Raw genomic sequence first — 8,690 nt, forward strand, 5'->3', positions numbered from 1 at the left:
CGAAAACTCGCTCTATGATTTGAAGTTAAAATCCTCAAATATGGTTATATAGTGACTTTTTTCACGTTTTTCATGTAGTTTGATATTACGTAAATATATTCATTTTTACAAATATTTCGATACTATTTCATTTAGTATCACGATATGTGATTTGGCCTTCAAATCTCAGAATTTCGCATAATATTGCATTTTAAGCAAGTTTTCTTGCATTTTGCTTCGTACGAAAAATCATCGAATTTAGCAATATTTTAACGTTTATCATCTCCTTTTCCTTCATGTGATTTAAACAAAATATCATCGAATTAGGCAATATTTTGCCGTTTTCCACGTTTTTGTGAATTTTCCGTCCATGGGTATTAATTCATATATATATACGATAAAAATGATGCAAACACATAATTGATTAGATAATAACCTTAAATACTTCATTTTCAATCATCTATTTGTTTCTCGTTAAAATACTGAGTAAGATATTGAAAAGGGGAGAAGTTCGGTTTTTATTGCATATATCGACGTTTCAGCCGGATTAGAGCGCTTTTACGTGTACATCTTCCCTCGTTAATATAAACGGAAAATCAAGAACATTATAGTTAATTCTAATGAAAACACATTGTTTTTTATCATTTGTATTGGAAACAACATTGTCATATGTCTTTTCTTGGAACTAAATAATACGAAAACTCGCTCTATGATTTGAAGTTAAAATCCTCAAATATGGTTATATAGTGACTTTTTTCACGTTTTTCATGTAGTTTGATATTACGTAAATATATTCATTTTTACCAATATTTCGATACTATTTCATTTAGTATCACGATATGTGATTTGGCCTTCAAATCTCAGAATTTCGCATAATATTGCATTTTAAGCAAGTTTTCTTGCATTTTGCTTCGTACGAAAAATCATCGAATTTAGCAATATTTTAACGTTTATCATCTCCTTTTCCTTCATGTGATTTAAACAAAATATCATCGAATTAGGCAATATTTTGCCGTTTTCCACGTTTTTGTGAATTTTCCGTCCATGGGTATTAATTCATATATATATACGATAAAAATGATGCAAACACATAATTGATAATAACCTAAATTATTGGTTATTATTTGGAACTAAATAATCAAGAGAGTGATGCAGAGGCTGAAGAGAGGGATGCAGAGGCTCAAGAGAGTGATGCAGAGGCTCAAGAGAGTGATGCAGAGGCTCAAGAGAGTGATGCAGAGGCTTAAGAAAGGGATGCAGAGGCTCAAGAGAGGGATGTAGAGGCTCAAGAGAGTGATGCAGGGGCTGAAGAGAGTGATGCAGAGGGTCAAGAGAGGGATGCAGAGGCTGAAGAGAGTGATGCAGAGGCTTAAGAGAGGGATGCACAGGCTCAAGAGAAGGATGCAGGGGCTCAGGAGAGGGATACAAAGGCTCAAGTGAGGGATGCAGAGGCACAAGAGAGTGATGCAGAGGCTCAAGAGAGAGATGCAGAGGCATAAACGAGGGACACAAAGGCTCATGAGAGGGATGCAGAGGCTCATGAGAGGGATGCAGTAGTTCAAGACAGAGATGCAGAGGCTCAAGAAAGGGATGTAGAGGCTGAAGAAAGTGATGCAGAGGCTCAATAGAGGGATGCAGAGGATTAAGAGGGTAATGCAGAAGCTCAAGAGAGTGATGCAGAGGCTTAATAGAGGGATGCAGGGGCTCAAGAGAGTGATGGAGAGGCTCAAGAGAGTGATTCAGAGGTTTACGAGTGTGATGCAGAGGCTTAAGAGAGTGATGCAGAGGCTTACGAGAGTGATGCAGAGGCTTAAGAGAGTGATGAAGAGGCTCAAGAGAGGGATGCAGAGGCTCAAGTGAGGGATGAAGAGGCACAAGAGAGGGATGCAGAGGCTCAAGAGAGGGATGCAGAAGTTAAGTGAGGGATGCAGAGGATCAAGAGAGAGTGATGCAGAAGCTCGAGAGAGTGATGCAGAGGCCTCAAGAGAGGGATGCAGAGGCTTAAGAGAGTGATGCAGATGCTGAAGAGAGTGTTGCAGAGGCTTAAGAGAGGGATGCAGAGGCTGAAGAGAGTGAAGCAGAGGATCAAAATAGTGATGCAGAGGCTACAGAGAATGATGCAGAGGCTTAAGTGAGTGATGCAGAGGCTGAAGAGAGGGATGTAGAGGACACGAGAGTGATGCAGAGGGTCAAGAGAGTGATGCAGAGGCTCATGAGAGGGATGCAGAGACTGAAGAGAGTGATGCAGAGGCTCAAGAGAGGGATGCAAAGGCTCAACAGAGTGGTTCAGATGCTTACGAGAGTGATGCTGAGGCTTAAGAGAGTGATGCAGAGGCTTAAGAGAGGGATGCAGAGGCTCAAGAGAGTGATTCAGAGGCTTACGAGAGTGATGCGGAGGCTTAAGAGAGTGATGCAGAGGCTCAAAAGAGGGATGCAGGGCGTCAAGAGAGGGATGCAGAGACTCAAGAGGGTGATGCAGAGGCTCAAGAGAGTGATGCAGAGGGTCAAGAGAGGGATGCAGGGCGTCAAGAGAGGGATGCAGAGACTCAAGAGGGTGATGCAGAGGCTCAAGAGAGTGATGCAGAGGCCACAAGAGGGGGATTTAGAGGCTTAAGAGAGTGATGCAGAGGCTGAAGAGAGTGTTGCAGAGGCTAAAGAGAGGGATGCAGAGGCTCAAGAGAGAGATTCAGAGGCTCAATGAGTGATGCAGAGGCTCAAGAGAGTGATGCAGAGGATCAAGAGAGGGAAGCAGAAGCTTACGAGAGTGATGCAGAGGCTTACGAAAGTGATGCAGAGGCTTAAGAGAGGGATGCAGAGGCTCAAGAGAGGGAAGCAGAGGCTCAAGGGAGTGATTCAAAGGCTTACGAGAGTGATGCAGAGGATCAAGAGAATGATGCAGACGTTCGAGAGAATGATGCAGAGGCTTGAGGGAGTTATGCAAAGGCCTCAAGAGAGGGATTTAGAGGCTTTAGAGAGTGATGCAGAGGCTGAAGAGTGTGTTGCAGATACTCAAGAGAGGGATGCAGAGGCTCATGAGAGTGATGAATAGGCTCAAGAGAGGGATGCAGAGGCTCAAGTGAGAGATGCAGAGGATCAAGAGAGGGAAGTAGAGGCTTACGAGAGTGATGCAGAGGCTGAAGAGAATGATGCAGAGGCTCTAGAGAGTGATGCAGAGACTCAAGAGAGTGATGCAGAGGCTCTAGAGAGTGATGCAGAGACTCAAGAGAGTGATGCAGAGGCTCTAGAGAGTGATGCAGAGGATCAAGAGAGTGATGCAGAGGCTCGAGTGAGTGATGCAGAGGCACAAGAGAGGGATGCAGAGGCTCAAGAGAGTGATGCAGAGGCTCAAGAGGGTTATGCAGAGGCTCATGTGAGTGATGCAGAGGCTTACGAGAGTGTTGCAGATGATCAAGAGAGGGATGCTGTGGCTTAAAAGAGCGATGCAGAGGCTGAAGAGAGTTTTGCAGAGGCTTAAGAGAGGGATGCTGTGGCTTAAGAGAGTAATGCAGAGGCTGAAGAGAGTTTTGCAGAGGCTTAAGAGACGGATGCAGAGGCTCAAGAGAGGGATGCAGAGGCTGAAGAGACGGATGCAGAGGCTCAAGAGAGGGATGCAGATGCTCCAGGGAGGGATGCAGAGGCTCAAGATAGTGATGCAGAGGCTAAAGAGAGTGATGCAGAGGCTTAAGAGAGGGATGCAGAGGCTCAAGAGAGGGATGCAGAGGCTTAATAGAGTGATGCAAATTCTCAAGTGAGGGATGCAGAGGCTCATGAGAGGGATGCAGGAGTTCAAGAGAGGGATGCAGAGGCTCAAGAGAGGGATGCAGAGGCTCAAGTGAGGGATGAAGAGGCACAAGAGAGGGATGCAGAGGCTCTTGAGAGTGATGCAGAGGCTAATGAGAGTGATACAGAGGCTTAAGAGAGTGACGCAGAGGCTTAAGGAAGTGATGCAGAGGCACAAAATAGGGATGAAGAGGCTTAAAAGGGTGATGCAGAGGTTCAAGGAAGTGATGCAGAGGCTTAAGAGACGGATGCAGAGGCTCAAGAGAGGGATGCAGAGGCTGAAGAGACGGATGCAGAGGCTCAAGAGAGGGATGCAGATTCTCCAGGGAGGGATGCAGAGGCTCAAGAGAGGGATGCAGAGGCTCAAGTGATGGAAGAAGTGGCACAAGAGAGGGATGCAGAGGCTCTTGAGAGTGATGCAGAGCCTCAAGAAAGGGATTTAGAGGCTTAAGAGAGTGATGAAAAGGCTCAAGAGAGGGATGCAGAGGCTCGTGAGGGGGATGCAGGAGTTCAGGAGAGGGATGCAGAGGCTCAAGAGAGTGATGCAGAGGCTGAAGAGAGTGATGCAGAGGCTTCAGAGAGGGATGCACAGGCTCAAGAGAAGGATGCAGGGGCTCAAGAGAGGGATACAAAGGCTCAAGTGAGGGATGCAGAGGCACAAGAGAGGGATGCAGAGGCTTTTGAGAGTGATGCAGAGGCTCAAGAGAGAGATGCAGAGGCATAAACGAGGGACACAAAGGCTCATGAGAGGGATGCAGAGGCACATGAGAGGGATGCAGTAGTTCAAGACAGAGATGCAGAGGCTCAAGAAAGGGATGTAGAGGCTTAAGAAAGTGATGCAGAGGCTCAATAGAGGGATGCAGAGGATTAAGAGGGTGATGCAGAAGCTCAAGAGAGTGATGCAGAGGCTTAATAGAGGGATGCAGGGGCTCAAGAGAGTGATGGAGAGGCTCAAGAGAGTGATTCAGAGGTTTACGAGTGTGATGCAGAGGCTTAAGAGAGTGATGCAGAGGCTTACGAGAGTGATGCAGAGGCTTAAGAGAGTGATGAAGAGGCTCAAGAGAGGGATGCAGAGGCTCAAGTGAGGGATGAAGAGGCACAAGAGAGGGATGCAGAGGCTCAAGAGAGGGATGCAGAAGTTAAGTGAGGGATGCAGAGGATCAAGAGAGAGTGATGCAGAAGCTCAAGAGAGTTATGCAGAGGCTCAAGAGAGTGATGCAAAGGCCTCAAGAGAGGGATTCAGAGGTTTAAGAGAGTGATGCAGAGGCTGAAAAGAGTGTTGCAGAGGCTCAAGAGAGGGATGCAGAGGCTCAAGAGAGTGATGCAGAGGCTCAAGAGAGTTATGCAGAGGCTCAAGAGAGTGATGCAAAGGCTTACGAGAGTGATGCAGATGATCAAGAGAGGGATGCAGAGGCTTAAGAGAGTGATGCAGATGCTGAAGAGAGTGTTGCAGAGGCTTAAGAGAGGGATGCAGAGGCTGAAGAGAGTGATGCAGAGGGTCAAAATAGTGATGCAGAGGCTACAGAGAATGATGCAGAGGCTTAAGTGAGTGATGCAGAGGCTGAAGAGAGGGATGTAGAGGACACGAGAGTGATGCAGAGGGTCATGAGAGTGATGCAGAGGCTCAAGAGAGGGATGCAGAGACTGAAGAGAGTGATGCAGAGGCTCAAGAGAGGGATGCAAAGGCTCAACAGAGTGATTCAGATGCTTACGAGAGTGATGCAGAGGCTTAAGAGAGTGATGCAGAGGCTTAAGAGAGGGATGCAGAGGCTCAAGAGAGGGATGCAGAGGCTCAAGAGAGTGATTCAGAGGCTTACGAGAGCGATGCGGAGGCTTAAGAGAGTGATGCAGAGGCTCAAAAGAGGGATGCAGAGGCATAAAAGGGTGATGCAAAGGCTCAAGAGAGTGATGCAGAGGGTCAAGAGAGGGATGCAGGGCGTCAAGAGAGGGATGCAGAGACTCAAGAGGGTGATGCAGAGGCTCAAGAGAGTGATGCAGAGGCCACAAGAGGGGGATTTAGAGGCTTAAGAGAGTGATGCAGAGGCTGAAGAGAGTGTTGCAGAGGCTAAAGAGAGGGATGCAGAGGCTCAAGAGAGAGATGCAGAGGCTCAAGGGAGTGATTCAAAGGCTTACGAGAGTGATGCAGAGGATCAGGAGAATGATGCAGACGTTCGAGAGAATGATGCAGAGGCTTGAGGGAGTTATGCAAAGGCCTCAAGAGAGGGATTTAGAGGCTTTAGAGAGTGATGCAGAGGCTGAAGAGTGTGTTGCAGATACTCAAGAGAGGGATGCAGAGGCTCATGAGAGTGATGAATAGGCTCAAGAGAGGGATGCAGAGGCTCAAGTAATAGATGCAGAGGATCAAGAGAGGGAAGTAGAGGCTTACGAGAGTGATGCAGAGGCTGAAGAGAATGATGCATAGGCTCTAGAGAGTGATGCAGAGACTCAGGAGAGTGATGCAGAGGCTCTAGAGAGTGATGCAGAGACTCAAGAGAGTGATGCAGAGGCTCTAGAGAGTGATGCAGAGACTCAAGAGAGTGATGCAGAGGCTCTAGAGAGTGATGCAGAGGATCAAGAGAGTGATGCAGAGGCTCGAGTGAGTGATGCAGAGGCACAAGAGAGGGATGCAGAGGCTCAAGAGAGTGATGCAGAGGCTCAAGAGGGTTATGCAGAGGCTCAAGTGAGTGATGCAGAGGCTTACGAGAGTGATGCAGATGATCAAGAGAGGGATGCTGTGGCTTAAAAGAGCGATGCAGAGGCTGAAGAGAGTTTTGCAGAGGCTTAAGAGAAGGATGCTGTGGCTTAAGAGAGTAATGCAGAGGCTGAAGAGAGTTTTGCAGAGGCTTAAGAGACGGATGCAGAGGCTCAAGAGAGGGATGCAGAGGCTGAAGAGACGGATGCAGAGGCTCAAGAGAGGGATGCAGATGCTCCAGGGAGGGATGCAGAGGCTCAAGATAGTGATGCAGAGGCTAAAGAGAGTGATGCAGAGGCTTAAGAGAGGGATGCAGAGGCTCAAAAGAGGGATGAAGAGGCTTAATAGAGTGATGCAAATTCTCAAGTGAGGGATGCAGAGGCTCATGAGAGGGATGCAGGAGTTCAAGAGAGGGATGCAGAGGCTCAAGAGAGGGATGCAGAGGCTCAGGTGAGGGATGAAGAGGCACAAGAGAGGGATGCAGAGGCTCTTGAGAGTGATGCAGAGGCTAATGAGAGTGATACAGAGGCTTAAGAGAGTGATGCAGAGGCTTATGGAAGTGATGCAGAGGCACAAAATAGGGATGAAGAGGCTTAAAAGGGTGATGCAGAGGTTCAAGGAAGTGATGCAGAGGCTTAAGAGACGGATGCAGAGGCTCAAGAGAGGGATGCAGATTCTCCAGGGAGGGATGCAGAGGCTCAAGAGAGGGATGCAGAGGCTCAAGTGATGGAAGAAGTGGCACAAGAGAGGGATGCAGAGGCTCTTGAGAGTGATGCAGAGCCTCAAGAAAGGGATTTAGAGGCTTAAGAGAGTGATGAAAAGGCTCAAGAGAGGGATGCAGAGGCTCGTGAGGGGGATGCAGGAGTTCAGGAGAGGGATGCAGAGGCTCAAGAGAGTGATGCAGAGGCTGAAGAGAGTGATGCAGAGGCTTCAGAGAGGGATGCACAGGCTCAAGAGAAGGATGCAGGGGCTCAAGAGAGGGATACAAAGGCTCAAGTGAGGGGTGCAGAGGCACAAGAGAGGGATGCAGAGGCTTTTGAGAGTGATGCAGAGGCTCAAGAGAGAGATGCAGAGGCATAAACGAGGGACACAAAGGCTCATGAGAGGGATGCAGAGGCACATGAGAGGGATGCAGTAGTTCAAGACAGAGATGCAGAGGCTCAAGAAAGGGATGTAGAGGCTTAAGAAAGTGATGCAGAGGCTCAATAGAGGGATGCAGAGGATTAAGAGGGTGATGCAGAAGCTCAAGAGAGTGATTCAGAGGCTTAATAGAGGGATGCAGGGGCTCAAGAGAGTGATGGAGAGGCTCAAGAGAGTGATTCAGAGGTTTACGAGTGTGATGCAGAGGCTTAAGAGAGTGATGCAGAGGCTTACGAGAGTGATGCAGAGGCTTAAGAGAGTGATGAAGAGGCTCAAGAGAGGGATGCAGAGGCTCAAGTGAGGGATGAAGAGGCACAAGAGAGGGATGCAGAGGCTCAAGAGAGGGATGCAGAAGTTAAGTGAGGGATGCAGAGGATCAAGAGAGAGTGATGCAGAAGCTCGAGAGAGGGATGCAGAGGGCTCAAGAGAGGGATTCAGAGGTTTAAGAGAGTGATGCAGAGGCTGAAAAGAGTGTTGCAGAGGCTCAAGAGAGGGATGCAGAGGCTCAAGAGAGTGATGCAGAGGCTCAAGAGAGTTATGCAGAGGCTCAAGAGAGTGATGCAAAGGCTTACGAGAGTGATGCAGATGATCAAGAGAGGGATGCAGAGGCTTAAGAGAGTGATGCAGATGCTGAAGAGAGTGTTGCAGAGGCTTAAGAGAGGGATGCAGAGGCTGAAGAGAGTGATGCAGATGGTCAAAATAGTGATGCAGAGGCTACAGAGAATGATGCAGAGGCTTAAGTGAGTGATGCAGAGGCTGAAGAGAGGGATGTAGAGGACACGAGAGTGATGCAGAGGGTCATGAGAGTGATGCAGAGGCTCAAGAGAGGGATGCAGAGACTGAAGAGAGTGATGCAGAGGCTCAAGAGAGGGATGCAAAGGCTCAACAGAGTGATTCAGATGCTTACGAGAGTGATGCAGAGGCTTAAGAGAGTGATGCAGAGGCTTAAGAGAGGGATGCAGAGGCTCTTGTGAGTGACGCAGAGGCTCAAGAGAGGGATGCAGAGGCTCAAGAGAGTGATTCAGAGGCTTACGAGAGCGATGCGGAGGCTTAAGAGAGTGATGCAGAGGCTCAAAAGAGGGATGCAGAGGCATAAAAG

This window comes from Procambarus clarkii, chromosome 79 (genome assembly GCF_040958095.1).
Source record: "Procambarus clarkii isolate CNS0578487 chromosome 79, FALCON_Pclarkii_2.0, whole genome shotgun sequence".
Classification (NCBI taxonomy): Eukaryota; Metazoa; Arthropoda; class Malacostraca; order Decapoda; family Cambaridae; genus Procambarus; species Procambarus clarkii.